Source organism: Euprymna scolopes, chromosome 1, assembly GCF_053919585.1.
Source record: "Euprymna scolopes isolate OS-2025 chromosome 1, ASM5391958v1, whole genome shotgun sequence".
NCBI lineage: Eukaryota > Metazoa > Mollusca > Cephalopoda > Sepiida > Sepiolidae > Euprymna > Euprymna scolopes.
In genome coordinates, this window is record NC_136482.1 from 200,323,454 (window position 1) to 200,339,727 (window position 16,274).

General features: G+C 35.6%; 1 protein-coding gene across 3 annotated transcripts in view; it reads right to left on the reverse strand.

Annotated features, from left to right (window-relative positions):
* LOC145279649 (atlastin-2-like) overlaps nt 1–16,274 on the reverse strand; it is a 234,906-nt gene that overhangs the window by 166,113 nt on the left and 52,519 nt on the right. Inside the window, exon 2 of one of the 3 annotated variants that reach the window (XM_080130883.1) lies at nt 3,904–4,047. The exons of the other annotated variants lie outside the window; for them this stretch is intronic. The gene's annotated coding sequence lies outside the window, so the exon portion shown is untranslated. The remainder of the gene's footprint in view (nt 1–3,903; nt 4,048–16,274) is intronic. 3 annotated transcript variants of the gene reach the window in all.

Sequence of the window (16,274 nt, forward strand, 5' to 3'; positions counted from 1 at the left end):
TCCCATCGCCGAAATGTGACATCCTTGTGCCGGTTTTACAAGTATTTCAATGGCAAGCGCTCTGATGAATTCCAAGCACTAGTACCCCCTGGACGACAATGCCCTTGGCAAACCCAACAAGCAGCAAAATCTCACCCCTACACTATAGAGATCCCTGAATGCCGTAAAGCCTTCTACTTGAATAGTTTTTTCCCCTCAACTGTACTGACATGCAGAAATTCAAGTGTAATGTGAACAGACATCTTGCTGCTTGATTCCATAAATATTATCCCTACAAATCTGGTTCCAAATAGAAGCCCCTCATGACTAAGTGGCCCTGTGCCTTGTTTGGGGTGAAATGTCAATAAAAAATAAAATGGATAGAATACTAAAAAAAAGTCACAATCCCATTGAATTATGGGTAATTTTTAACTTGTATGACAAGGTAAGTACATTTTTTTTTTTACAAAGGGTTACCACATATCAAGGCTCAGAAGCTACTCGAGGACGAGGGTTAATGTGTGTATTGTAGCCATTGGGACAGTAGTGTAGTAATCGTTTGTGGTGGAAATTTGGTATAATTATATTATTTACGATAATGGTCCAATAAGAACTTGTTTACGTTGGACTTGAAGACAACAATATTGTAGTTGGCTGGAAAGCAGACCAGCGAAACAGAGTTCCAAAGATAGGCAGTTCTAGGAAAGAAGCTTTGTTGATGGAATTCATGTTTAGGTTTAGGCATCGATAGAGAGTGGAGAAATTTTTTGATAGTGTTTTTGGCTAGACGGTTTGTGAAAGATTGGCAAAGGGGTAGGACCATAGATTGGAGCTCAGTCGAACACTCGCCATGAAAATAACAATAGAGTAGAGACAGGCTCGCAACATCTCTTCTGTGGAAAGGGAGTGGCAGAGAAGAGAAAAGGGCATCACCTACTTGATTACAAAGTCGATTTTGAGTTCTGTCCAGGCAGGATAGGCTGGTCTGAGCAGCTCCTGCTCGGATGTGGCAACAGTACTCTATCCGTGGACATACTTGACTCTTATACAAAAATATTCTGTCAATTTAATGTTATATACTTATTTTACATTAAAAAAAATGCATTTCTGAAATTTTTGAGATGAGGATTGGTTATTTGAATTATTTGGATTCATCGAACTACTGTTCTCATCTTGAGTGTCATTTTCACAACATTTCCGTTGTAATGTAATCTCCAACCTTTTTCAGGTGTATCTTGTTGAACTCGGGAATCTTTTTGTGGAATTTGGGAATCTGCACAGAATTTCGAATGGAATCCTTTATTTAGTTCACAGAGGTAACATGATCTCGTTCTGTCAGTCATGACTGGATAGAAGTCCTAAGTAATTCACAATTGCATTTTTTGTCGCCCACACTGAGGAACCTTGACCCTTCAGGAGAATATCACTTTACAACTGAATTTTTCCAAGTATTCTAACCACTGTATTATGGTTCCTTACAGTCTGCAACCAAAAATAGAATTACAAATTACTCAGGACAGCTAGTCAATCATGGCTGACGGAACGAGAGCATCCGTGAAGTAAATACAGAATTCTGTTAAAAATTCTTAAGTTTGACAATTCATTCGAGAGTTCAACAAGATACACCGGAAAAAGGTAGAAGGTTACATCGACTGCAACGTTGTGAGGAATGACATTTACGATGACAACAGTAGTCGGAAGTATCTAAATAATACGGAAAAAAAATGCATAAAATATCATGAGTTGAAAAAGCAAACGAAAGTTGTCTTGAACAAAAATACTCATTCTTTTTTTTTTATGTTGAAATGGAAAAAATGGTTATTTATTTGCCTAAGTTTAACTTTTATTTATTTCTGAAACATTTTCATTACCATAAATTTAGTTCTAAAAAATTGCATTAAAATATTTATGATAAAAAAAAAAATATCCATAAAAATAGGTCCGTAGGGTGTCATTTTAACCATCAAAATGTCTTGTAAAATACGGTAACCAATAATAATGGCACAGGTAAAAATGGCACAAATAAAAATGGTACAAGTGAATAAACAAGAAAAAAGGCACAAAGTAAAAACAGGAACAATGGTTACCTTTTTCTCAATCGACCCTAATCATGCACCTCAAGACATGACTGCTCCTGTCTTTTGGTATCTATACTATTATACTAGCTGTTGTTTGTATAAGGACATGATAAATAAATCTAGAATGAATGTAGAAAAACTTTGGGTTAAGGTTTATGTTTTTTTAATTTGAATGAAAATGTAAATTTCTTTTTAATTTGACAAACTTATTAATGTTTTCTATTTATTTATTGTAGCCTAAATTTCAATAAACTTATTGTGAGATTTCCATCTATATTTCTATCACAGGGCATTTTTTCCTATCCATTCGTTTGTGCCATTTTTATCTGTGTCATTATTACCTAAAACCGGTGTTTATTTATATGTTTCCTCTAAATATTTGCCCATTTTACAATAATTATTTTGTGAGGAGCGGAGGGCATTTATTCATTTTTTTACTTTTCAAAATAGAATTAGCCTTAAAGTGTAGTATCTGTTCTAAAATTATGCTTTATCTTTTCTGTCCACAGTTAGTGAAGTAGAAATCCTTCTCGACTACGCAAATTTTTATTCCAATCCAAAGTAAACCTTTTGGGGGGCTGGATTTTACCCACATTAAAAACTGACCTTGTATCTAACTTTACCCTCGTGGGGAAGCGAGTAAATAGGAACGAAAGTCAGGCGAACAGAAAAAAATTGCTACCCATTCACATCTGATCTCCTTAAAAAGGGGAGCTTTGGATTGAGATAAAAATTTCAATTGCTGCAGTCTGGATTTATTTCAATCCACTCACCGAGGATAGAAAAGACGATATGTAATACCAGAACAGATACTACACTTTAACGTTAATTCTATTTTGAAAAGTAAAAATAAAATAAAAATAGAATAAACCAGAAAAAATTTGGCAAAATCGGCAAATATTCAGAGTAGACGTAAAAATGAACATTGGTTTTTATTTTTTTAATATTCAAAGTAATTGAATTTCCATCAATTGCAAATAGGTGCCATTGATTGGTTAATTTGAGTTATACGATACAATCTTTGACTATGATTGGTGGCTGCCAGATTATTTTCTTTTAATTTTTTTGTAGTATATATGTATGTCCTTCCATAAATTTATATTAAATTAAAAAATAGTAAAAGTTTGGTACTTCTGTGGTATACAGACCGTGATACTTTTTATATCAGATTTTCAAGTTCAGTTTTTACGTTTTGTTTGTTAAATTGTTAGATGAAAGTACAAAACAATTAACACCTCAACTTTTCAGCTTAAAAACGAGCTTCTAAATACGGTTATTATTTCAGCACGGTCCATAAAATGCAGAAGCACGAAAGATTTCAGTTTAAAATTCTATGCAACTTTTCTAGTTCGACAAGAGGCATCTGAAGAAGGTCGAAGGTTAGAAACCTTTGTGAGAATAATGTCACAAGTGAGAACAGTAGTCCTTTGATCCTCATCTAAAAAGTTCTGAAAAAAAAAAGTTTAATTTTTTGTAAATAAGTTTCCACCTAAATACTTTACTTTAAAATGGTAATCTTTAAAGGTTTTCGGGTATGCTGAAAACGAATATCGCGTTTAAATTTTCTGTAAATAGGTAATTTCCCAGATATTAAGCAATGTAATTCTTATGTTAAAAGTGGTGCTCGTAACAATGGCTACAATTTTTAACGTAAGGAATTACATTGCTTAATATCCGGAAAACTACTTATTTGTGGAAAATTTTAAATGTTATATTCGTTTTCAGCATACCCGGAAACCTTTAAAAGGTCGTCATTTTAAAGGAAAATGTTAAGGTCGAAACCAGGTAAAAATTTATCTTTCTTTCTTTCTTTTTTTTTTTTTTTGTTAAAAAATAAACTGCTAACCTTTCTTTCCTGTGTGCTAGAGTCCCGACACCATTAATCTCCGGCGAAAAAGAGAAAGCGAATATCAATTTGGTTGGTTGATTGTTGAGTTGGTTTGTTTGGAGAGAGAGAGGTGGGGGGTGGGGCTGAGTTTAATCATCAGATCTGAAATAAAATAGTTGCTATTGAGATTTCGGTTTGGGCCGGCACACTAAAAAATAAGGTTGGACGTGTATAATATGAATTTAGGTAAAAATGGCACGGTAAAAATGGCACGGTAAAAATGGCACGGTAAAAATGGCACCAGAAAAGGTGACACGGTAGAAATGGCACAAGTGATTAAATAGGTAAAAATAGCACGCTGACAGGAGAAAAGTAGGACCGAACTCTCATTCCTCTAGTTTAAAATAGGATTACCCCCTCATCCCCACCTCACAAAAAAAAAAAAAAAATTTTAGTAGACATTTACACAAGTAGGGGTGAGGCTAGGCTTTTTTTTAATGGGGTCTGATCACGGTCAACCTAAAAATTAAAAAGCTTCCTAATAGTTTGGCCGATTCTTTTACCAAACAAGTGTGAAAACTCTTTAGGAGGAATATGGATAAGGAATATAAAATTTTATTGCTTTCATATTCACTCACCTTTCTTTCTCTATTCTTTTGACTATTCATCATAATTTATAACCCTAGCACCAGAGGAAAGCCAGGGATATAAAATCAACAGTAGCTTCTTTGCTATAAATAGGGGCCTCTGAAATGTTGAATAATGAGACTTGACTTTGGCATTTTAAATTTTAATTCAAGCCATCATATAAAAAATAATTTGATAAAATCAACAATAGGTTCTCTACAGTGCAATGTAGACTACAATGTATTGTGGACTAAGTCATTGCAAAGAGGCATGTGAAGCTTTCTCCCGGTGCACCGCGATGGGCCTCCAACTAGAGTGGGCAATCAATCGAGTTGATTGAAAAATGGACGATTTCATTGATTTCGATGACAATAAAACTATGGGAGTGTGAAATATTCATCGATCATCATTCAATCCCGGGCAACGTCAGATCTCTCTGCTAGTAATAGCTAATTTTCTTTCACGACAAAAAAGTTATGATTGCGAATTGGGAAAAAATATAAACAAACAAAAACAAAACAAAAGCAATGATAATTTCATAAATATTGGCAAACCAGAACAGTGCCCTATTCAAAGTTAGCAGCAAACGGTGTTTGGTCAGATCCTTTTCCTGATATTAAACTTCATCAGTAATGTAACTTCCGGCGAGGGTTTCAATTTCCCAAGTTTATTCATTTATTAAATAGAGGGGTAAAAGTACAGAATAGTTAACAAAGAACCTTCCTCTCCATGTTAAGGGTGGTTTTCTAAATAATAATATCATTATTTCAACTTTTGTTGGGTGGATTTCTACCAGTAATTTGTTTTACTATTTATTTTGAAGTCATTATGATAAAGAAAGATATGACCTTATCATTTTTTTCTTGTTCTCACGTGACACTCAGCACTACTTTTTTTTTATTAAACCAAATAAACGTTTTTTAAGTCTATTGTAAAACAAACCCAACATTCCTATTATAAAAAAAGTTTTATTTGATTATTTGTAAATGTAAAGTTGTAAATCAATTTTGCCAATTTTCTCTATAATAACATGTTTTTCAACAAGTGAAAATCCTTTTGTGGCAAGAAAATTAAAAGTAATGGCCGCCAGCGATTAAATCTTTGAATTAAGTTTCAATTTTCAAAACTTAAAAAAATAAATTGAATTTAGGTTAATATGGCAGCGGTAAAATATTATTTAGATTTTTTTTTTTCAGATTATTATATATAAATATTTATAATAAAATAATTATTAAATAAAACGTTATAATAATTTTTTCGGTGCTTCTACAGAATTTGAACCTAACTAAACTGACTTTTTCCAAACTAAAGCTAAAAGGGCTCAGCCCTATTTTAAACTAGGGGAATGGGAACTTAGTCCGCACTTCTCAAACGATCATACTTTTCCATTGTCAAAGTGCCATTTTTACCTATTTATACACTTTTGCCATTTTTACCGGTGCCATTTTTACCGGTGCCATTTTTTCCGGTGCCATTTTTACTGAGTACCGTACAATATAATTCCCTTATAATTCCCTTATAATTTTTTTCTTTTCGTATTTTTGCAATTTTTTTCAGCCAATTATTATCAATTGGACACTAATCTACCTGATTATCAAAAACTAAAAGCAAAAAAGTCAATATTTAGGCATTTGAAGGGGGTGCTCGATTTTTAGTTACAACGTTCTAGTAAATCGATCCCCCATATTGATAACGCTAGACGAGAAACCAAAATTTGTTTCAAAAATTTTTTTTATTATTAAAATTTGCTTTGAATTGTGAAATACTAAAACAAAACTGGTACTTGTGTAGTCAACCCAGTTTCGTTTTTAATTTTCCAAAATTTTATTTTTTTCGGGGAGGAAGGTGCACTGAGAAATAAAAATAACCCCCCTTGCCATATCTAAAAAAAAAAAAAACTTTCCTTGCGCGGATGGGACTCTCCAATGGCGACCCCCCCCCCATCCACCCCCCAAAATACCTGCTCTTTTCAAAAATAATTTTCTTTAAGTTCCAACAAATAAAAAAGGGATAAAAACTCCCACATGATGTGTTCTGGTCAAGTGTATCCAATATGGGGAATCGATTTAATATAACATTGTTAATTAAAAACTGAGCACTCCTTTCAAATGTCTAAATATTAACTTAATTTATTTTTGTTTAAATAATCTGGTAAATTATTGTCAAATCGATAATAATCTGCTGAAAAAATTTCAAAAACTCGAAAAGAAAAAAAATTATAAGTGGGGTGCGTATTGTACACTTCCGCCAAAATTAGACACTAGAGTAATCAACAAAATAAGACAACTAAGAGCAATCAACACTCTAGCATTAAAGAAAATAGTGCTTGCTTACATTAATGATCTTTTAACCCAATGCATTTCAGGTGAAAACATTATTACATACTGACGTGCCTTGGCGAAATTAACATAAATTCCCCAAATTAGTGATCCTGAATATGACCTTAAACTATATCCATTGGTGAGACCCCAACTTGCAGGCTTTGGGGAGTGTGGAGCCACCCCTTAATTGCTATTGCTCCCAGGTCCACTTTGACCCGGAGTGGTAGTACCTGTTAGGGTCCCAACTATGGGTTGAATAGAAACCGACTTGAAAACAACAAATATATTTTATTTAAAAAATTTTCTTCAAAATCTTTGGATTCGACATTAAATAACCTGAAAAGGGTTGATATCCCATAAAACAAAAACAACCAACCAACCAACCAACCAACCCCAAATTAGAAAAAATGTTCCAGTAGAAGATAGCTTCCATACATTCATATCTGATCTACCCCTGCATTCCATGTTTAAAAAGGATGTGTCCTCTATAGTATCAGACCTGATCGAATGGTTAATGGTAAGCATAGACCGATTCATACCATCCAAAACATTCCCCAAAAAACCTAACAGCCAGCCATGGTTCTCCCCAGAATGTGTTGCTGCCATCGCACACAGAAATCACTTTTCCCATAGCTACCAACGTAATAGATGTACTGAGACTAAAGCTGCTTTCAGGACTGCCAGCAAACAATGTAAAAGAGTAATAAAAAATGCAAGAGAGCTATATGCTCAGTCCATTAAATCCAAAGTAGCTGAGCAGCGGCTTGGTTCCCACCAGTTTTAGCAAATAGCAAACAGGATCCTGAACAGAAGCATGCGTTCTATCTCAAGCATTATCAATGGTCCAGAGGTCATCTTGTCAGCATCAGACAAGGGCAAACTATTTGTCAAGAACCTTGCAGTTAATTCTATCCTATGCGACGAAGGCCATCAACTCCCCGTATTTCCTCCTATAAGAGACAACACGCTATGCAACATACAAATATCTGTGCGTGAGGTCGCCAAGCTAATCAAGAACCTTGATTCCAGTAAAGCAACTGACCCTGACGGCATTCCAATTATAGTGTTGAAAAAGCTTTAACCAGAACTTGCCCCCATACTTACAAAACTGTTTAAGGAGAAGTGCTTTCCAACACCCTGGAAAACCTCATCAGTATGCCCTGTATTTAAGAATTCAGGTGAAAAGTCATCTCCCTCTCAGTACTGACCAATAAGTCTCCTTTGTGTCATGAGTAACCACCTGAAGATAGCCAGAAGAAGTTGGCCGAAACGTGGTGAAAATCATAAAGATGAGGATAACAGTCTTCAAAAAAATGAAAACAGTGAAATATATTTTTGCAACTTTACTTCATCGAATAAATGACGTCATCATTTCAACTTTTTCTTGGTGAATAAATCAATTTAATTTGTTTTTACTTTGAGTAAAAAATTAGCAAAAAATATATTTTTAGATGTTTTCCCCAAATTTAAATTTTGGGTAAGTTTGGAAGCATCCAGAACGGACGTTAATTATGATTTTTAAAAGAACTGAAAGAAAAACCATTCTATGATTCTCAGTTTGCGAAACTGGCAAGGTAACATGAGAAAAATACTTATTGTTATTTTTCATAACTTTACTTTTTATGGAAATCGCTCCCGACAAGGTATGAAGCCACTTGATGTAAGGAGCTAAGAAAAAATATACTACTTCAAGGTCAAAAGGTTGTCAACAATAAGTGTTTGATGGAATAGATTCTGATCCAGAAAACAGCAATTCTTCCCTCTTTGTCAGAAACATCGCTGATGGAATGTGATTACTAAAGGATCAAATAAGGGAGTTCATGGTGGCATCAGCAAATATACCCATCTCGGATGCAATTTTGATTAATAAATATAAAATAGAAAATTTTTTAAAATTTTTTATCATTTAAAAGGTTGATGCTTAATATATATTTTTTTAACAAAGGCATTTCGAAGAATAAAAAAATAATATTAAAACTTTAAAGGTATTATATTTATTGTAAATACATATAGCTAGGCATGAATTATCCACAAAGACCCATGGCTCAGTGGATATAGTATTTGGTAAAATTCAGTTGTAAAAGTTACACTACTAGAGGCTGAAGGTTCAAATCTCAGTGCAAGCAACACTCAAAATATGATTGCAAATTATTAAAGAATTCTACCCAGTGATGGCGGAGGGAATGAAAACATGGTACCCCCCGTTGATTATATAAACGGTTCCGTTCGAAATTCTGTGGTGATTTTCGAGTTTGAGAGAAAGATTTCTGGGTTCAACCGGGCCAAGATCACAGTGTAGTATCTGTTCGGATGCTACACTTCACCTTTTCTGTCCTCGGTCAGTGGAGGAGAAATCCTTCATGACTGATACAATTTTTATTTTTGTTCCTATCCAGAATGCCCCTTTTTGGGGAGCTGAATTTTCCCCACATTAAACACCGACCTTATGTCTAACTCTGCCCTCATGGGGAGGCAAATAAATAAGAACAAGATACAGCTGAAGAGGTTCGGATGATCGAAACATTGTGGAAATCACATTCAAAATGAGAACAGAAGTCGGAAGAATCCAAATAACATGAAAAAAATATACATATATTAAAAACGTTAAGGGTATTATATTTATTGTAAATATATACAGTTAGGCATAAGGCCATTAGATTGGACTGAGTGAGGAAGAGTTGGTTATTTTGTGTCTTAAACAACTTTGTTACTCTTACCTCTAAGAGGAATAGAGTCATTTGTTGCAGTTCCAATATGTTAAGGGCTAAGAAAAATATACTTAAAATTTGAAATCAAGAAAAATTTCTTAATCTTAAATTATTTTTTTTTACATAGGTGTTTGAGACGCCCCTCCATGGGATTAATGGACTATCTCATGGCGTCACTTCCTCTGGTGACGTCACTTTCAGTAACAAGACCGGTGCCCGGAGTCAGAGATTGGCACGCGACCAAGGAGGTGCACACACACCACCATTGAGGAATGGTATTGCTCAACTTGCTTTGCCTGTAATCCATGTGAATACATGTTCGTTTTCTAAAGATCCTGTGTTCTTTTCGTTTATTACCATTTAACCCCCATAACAACTGGCGACGACGGATTCGACTTTAACACGGGTTAACTCCACAAAAAATAAATTCAAAAGAACTTCGGATTTACAAGGTAAGAAGTCGGCTGGGAATTGCGTTCTAAAAACAAAATTCTAAAAACAAAGAAACAAAAGAAAACGAACACAAGGCAAAGTTATCGACGCAATTGTAAGTAATCTTTTTGTCTCTACATTTAAATTGAAAAGAACTGTTCTTAACGCATTTTCTTAAGGCTTAAAAATTAATTTGAAAGAAGAAAGAAAAAAAAGTGAAAAATGTTGACCCAATTTCACGCCAAGAACAATTTCTAATTGTAATTATCTAGGATTTATTCTTATGCAATTTTGGACATTTTTCAAATGAAGTGAAAAGTTTTTTTTGCCATTGTTTTTGCTGCTAACTTTATGCAATATTTTAACGGGAGAGAAATGTTTTTTCCTCCTTTTCGTTTTACTTGGACTAAAAGAAAGATACTTTTTCATTGAGTGGTATTTTCTGAAATATTCTATTTTTAACTGTCGGTTCTAAAGTGAAAACTTTCTTTTTCTTCCTCATGGGGACAAATCCTTCCCCCCCCTCACACACACACATAAAAAACAGCCATTTTGGTTAATTTCCAGACAATTCCACAATTATTTTTATTCTTTTGCAACTGTATTGTATCACAGTACATTTTTTTGTGTTTTTGTTTCGCAAGTAAAAAGTTTTTGGCCCATCCTCATATTGGGTTATCTCTAAGGTTTTTACCAAGAAGCAAGGGACACATTACTCCCTCCTCATACGCACACACTCAAAGAAAGGACATTTTCTTTTTTATTATTATTTTATCTCTCTTCTCCAGTCAAAAACAGAAATAGATTTTTTCCCGTACACTTGGAAAAGCCATTACAAGATGGAGGAGGTTAAACAGTATTAATACAGCTAACCAAGGCCTAGATGGACCAGCAGCAGAAGGCTGAGGAAAATTTAAAAGAACGTGATAAACAGCTTTAGTTACAAATTCAAGAGAGGTAACAAGCGTTGGAGGAGAGAATGTTACTTCAACAGAGACAAGTTTTGTTAAAAATATTCGATAGAACGGAACACAGGGATGACAGCACAATATGGAACGCTATAGAAACGTTCAACTACCAACCAGAGTTGGATGGGACGTTTGACGCTTTCTATCGGAGATATGAGGATCTATTCACCGTGGATTGTCAAGAGTGGAGCAACGCTAAGAAAGTTTGCCTACTTTTGAGGAAATTAGGGACCAAAGAACATAGCAAGTTTGTGGATTATATTCTCACCAGGAAGACGAGTGAATTGGAATTTTCTGAAGTGGCCAAACTTTTACCCGAACTGTTCAGCTCGAGTTCTATGCTCTTTCATAGAAGATGGAAGTGCTTGAACCTGCAAAAAAGCAACAATGACGATTACCTGACCTTCGCGTCTGTGGTAAATAAACACTGCAATGATTTCCGTTTATCTGACTTATCGGCAGATGACTTCAAGTGTTTAATTTTTGCGCAGGGTTTAGTCTCATCCAAATATGCTGAGATTAGACAATGTTTTCTCTCTAGACTTGAGAGCGAACAGGGCCTCACCCTCCAGAAGTTGTCCGAGGATTGTCAACGGGTAGTCTACGTAAGGAACAACTCGAGATACATCATTAGAAGGAAGACCTTCAGACCGGAAAAATACTCACCTCAAAAAAGCAAAGCTGGAAGTAAGAAAACTCAGGGTACACCTAATATGTACCACCCAGTCACAAGACTCGAATCCCCAACAAGCCCGTGCTATCGCTGCGGCGGGAAACATTGGTCGAGTCAATGTTTTTACAAACATAACATAAGTAGTGCAACAAATGTGACAGGAAGGGCCACAAAGCGACCCAGTGCAGGAAGAACAAGGTCCAGAACAGCGTCCGATAGACTAGATTCGATTTGGATTCCGATAAGTACCAGCGCAAATATGTCAAAGTTAACAGCGCAAATAAAACTGTGCACCTACAATTGGATTCCGGATCAGACCTGTCCATCATAAACCTTAAGACGTGGAAAAGGCTAAGGAAACCAACAATGTGTAAGACGAACAAATCAGCTCGAGCTGTGACAGGAGATAAAGTGGAAAACCTGTTTGGTACTGACTGGATTGAGCGATTTGAATTGTGGGACCAACCTATGAATAAATTCTGTCATAGGGTAGAAGACTCGTCTATGGAAGCACAACAACTGAAGGACGAGTTAAAAGGGGAATTTCCATAAGTAGTCTCAACAGGACTAGGAAAATGTACAAAGGCTATAGCAAGATTCGAACTAAAAGAAAACATTCTGCAGGTTTTCAAGAAGAAACAGAACGTCCCATTCGCAGCAACAGAGAAATAAAAAAAATAAAGCTTCAACGGAATCTGCCAAAGGAGGCATAAAAACTGAAACTGCAAAACTGGAAGCTAAAAAACCTGCGCTAAAAGAATTCCCTAAGCCAAAGCAACCTAAGAAGGCTCAAGAGACCCCAACAGATGAAGCACTTCAACAATTTCTACACGTGTATAGGATTACATCCAAACCGAACACACCAACAGCAGTCTCACCTGCAGAAACAATGTTTGTGAGGAAAGTGGGATCCGTTTTTGACAAGCTCTTACTCAAACAGTCAAGGCCACTATGACCACTTATGTACCCAGTAAAGAGTGTTTTTCAAAAGTTATAAAAACAATACATCATTCTGGGAGGTGGGTACAATTACTAAGAGAGTGGTATATATCATCCAAGGACCAACATATACCTACAAACGTCACCAGAACCGATGAAGAAGATGTCGATCAATTGAAACCAGCGACAGTCCACCATTGGAAGATGAGCCGATAGACACTGTCTTCGAAACTTTTGATCTTGAACCTCCTCAACCAACACTTGAACTACGGCGGTCATTTCGTAAGAGAAAGTTTACCAAGCCATTAATGGTAAACCCTAAAAGGAAGAGGTACTGACAGCTTTTACGAACAAAAAGCTTGGGAGGGTGGTGTTGAAGACGCCCCTCCATGGGATTAATGGACTATCTCATGACGTCACTTCCTCTGGTGACGTCACTTCCGGTAATGAGACTGATGCCTGGAGTTAGAGATTGGCACGCGACCAAGGATGTCGGGTGCACACGCCCCACCGTTAAGGAATGGTATTGCTCAACTCGCTTTGCCTGTATGTGAATACATGTTCGTTTCATAAAAATCCTGTGTTCCTTCATTCTTATTACCATTTAATCCCATAACAATAGGCATTACCACTTATCAAGGCCACGAGACCACTCGAGGATAAGTGTTAAAGAGTGTACAGCAGTCAATTGGACAATATAGTAATCATTAGTAATGGAAATTCGGTAAATTTGTTAACAAGTGGGATGGCTCATCAAGAACTTGTTTACGTTGGACTTGAAGACAGCCATATTGTAATCAGCTGGAAAGCAGGAAACCGGAAGACAGTTCCACAGGCGTGCAGTTCTAAGAAAGAAGCTTTATTCATGGAATCTACGTTTAGGTTTAAGCACAGATAATGAGAGGGGGGGGAATTATTGATAGTGTTTTCAGCTAGACGAGTGTTTCTTGTGAAAGTTTGGCGATATATTGCAATAAACAATTAGAATAAAAAGAAAAAGAAAGAAAAACGATCGCTTGTATTCTCGTGTATCAATGGGACAAGAAATTTGTTAAAAAAAACTATTTTCAATAGATTTTTTTAACAAATTTCAAGGAGAAAAAAAAGTAAGAACTATTTTATAGAAAAAATTATTTGCATCGTTCTTTGTAAAGTTTTTTCAACGCCAAAAAAGAGATCTTTATGCTAAAAGAAAATGTCGTCTGCTTTAAAAATAAATAATAAATGAAGTAAGAAAATACACAAACACTCAAAGCATTGATCCAGAATTATTGTTTCTGTAAAAAACTCAAACCTGTTCACAGTTTTTTTTTATTTTTTTTTTTTTTATTAATCGCATTCGGACCTGTATGCATCGTTTCTTTTATTTTTTGTCTTTTTTTTTTTTAAATAAATTTTTTGTTAAGTGATCGTTTTTTTTTTTTATTCTAATTCAAGGAACAATAAATGGGTTTGTTTATTGAAATATATTTCAGATTTTCTTAATTTCAAAATTTTTAATATATTTTTCTCAGTGCTGTATCATGTCCTGTTTATTTTTCCCTATCCATTAACATGTTATCTGGCATGCACTCTCCATAATTATTTATATGGTTTATTGACGTAAAATATTACAGTGTCGCGATACAAAATATCAACAAACTTAGGCATGAAGCTCTAAGAAAAGTGAGGGAGAAGGGGATCGAAAGTTTTTCTAATTTGTCTACAAAACTAAGATTATTCTTAGCCGGCACCTTTCACCAGAATACCGCATTCGGACCTTGGACCTTGGAGTTAAACTTAACTAAAAATTCCCCAAGCGTTTTATAAAAAATATTTACATGTGTGACCGTAGAAATATGATTTCATTTATACCACCAGCTAAGAGTCATTTTTAAAAACAGGCTAACCTATTTCTACGGGATGGGTTCTGAAGGACCCAGGACTGCATGTGCAATGCTTATGGAGGGAACACATATTCATACCTGGCTCCTCGACGGATGCACAAACTAGTGTCATGCACCCACCTCCTCAAGAAAGAAATATATATCTTTACTTGAAAATGGATGACGTCATAAAGGTGAATGGTAACATCTTTCAACTAACATTTATCCATTATGACATCATCTGTTTTTAAATAAAATCAAGAAGCATCTCTTTTCTTCGGCTGTTCCTCGAATGCTGCACTTCAATTTCTTGTTATCTCTCAGTGGAGGAGCAGGTTCTTCACGACTGAGACAATTTTTAATTTTTGTTCCTTTTCTCCACGTTAAAAAACCTCCCTGATGTCTAACTCTGTCCCGTGGGGAGGCATTGTAAATAGGAACCATAACTACAATGAGGATCTCTGTTATTTTTGTAAAAATTGGAAATATTTTCAAATTTGAACCAGCTATGGGCAAATAGCTCCACTGCATCGTGGATGCCTTGGGAAAGGCAAAGACTAAAAGGAGTAAGCACCGACAAAACATCCGGTTGTGAGTCCCTATAGGCAGATGGTGAAGAAGCACTGTAACACTTTTCTGGCAACTCCTGCAGGTGTACTGGCTCCGACCGTATTGGCTTGCCATTCCGTTATACTTTGTCTACAACGCCAAGAGGGGGACCCTGGTAACTGGGCAACCTAGGTCTCCTTATCACCGGCCCAGGCCTGCATCTAGAGAGTCAATCCAGCTTTGAATTGTATCACCACAACAGATGCTGCAGTGCACCAGACTAGATGCAGAATGTCATTGTTTTACTAGACAGAATAGTTGCCGCCATCATTTGACTAGTTTCGCACGCACACATGTAAATAATTTTTATAAAACACTTGGGAATTTTTAAGTAGGTTTAACTTCAAGGTGTGAATGCGGTATTGTGGTGAATGGTGCCAGCTAAAAGTAATCTTCAAAGTTTTGTGGACAAATTAGAAAGACTCTCACCCCCCCCTCTCCCCCATTTTACTTAGGGCTTCATTCTTAAGTTTGTTGATTGTAATTGCACGATTTTGTACCATTACTTTATAATGTATCTTTTTCAAGAAACTAAATAAGTTTTTTAGTCAAGTTTTAGTATCGTCTAACGCCCAATCTTCTAGTTCATAACCATTTATTTATTTAATTAATTTTTTTTTTTTACTTGGGAGTCATTACTTATCAAGGCCCGAAGGTCACTCGAGGATAAGAGTTAATGAATGTAAGGTGGTAGTGTAGTAATCGTTAATGGTGTAAATTGTGTAGAATTTGATTATTTATGGGGACGGCTTAAGAAGAATTTGTTTACATTAAATTGTATTCAACTGGGAAGCAGGCCAGCAGAACAGTGTTCCACAAGTGGATAGTTCTAGGAAAGAAGCTTTTTTCATGGAATCTGCATTTAGATTTAGGCACAGATAAAGAGTGGGTGAAATTGTATATAGTGGTTGTAGCTAGTTGAGTGTTTTGTGAAAGTTTGGCAAAGGAGAACCATAGATTGGAGTTCAGTTTTTTCATGGAATCTGCATTTAGATTTAGGCACAGATAAAGAGTGGGTGAAATTGTATATAGTGGTTGTAGCTAGTTGAGTGTTTTGTGAAAGTTTGGCAAAGGAGAACCATAGATTGGAGTTCAGTCGGTTTATTTATTTTATCTTCCCTTCTTATTTCTAATTTAGTGATAGATCACTTGTCTTGCTAGAGGTGCGGGTTCCTCCTGCGAAATCTTGGTAAGTGGGAATTATTTAATGAAGCGCTCGGATCTGCACCTTTTTATTGGCAAATCAA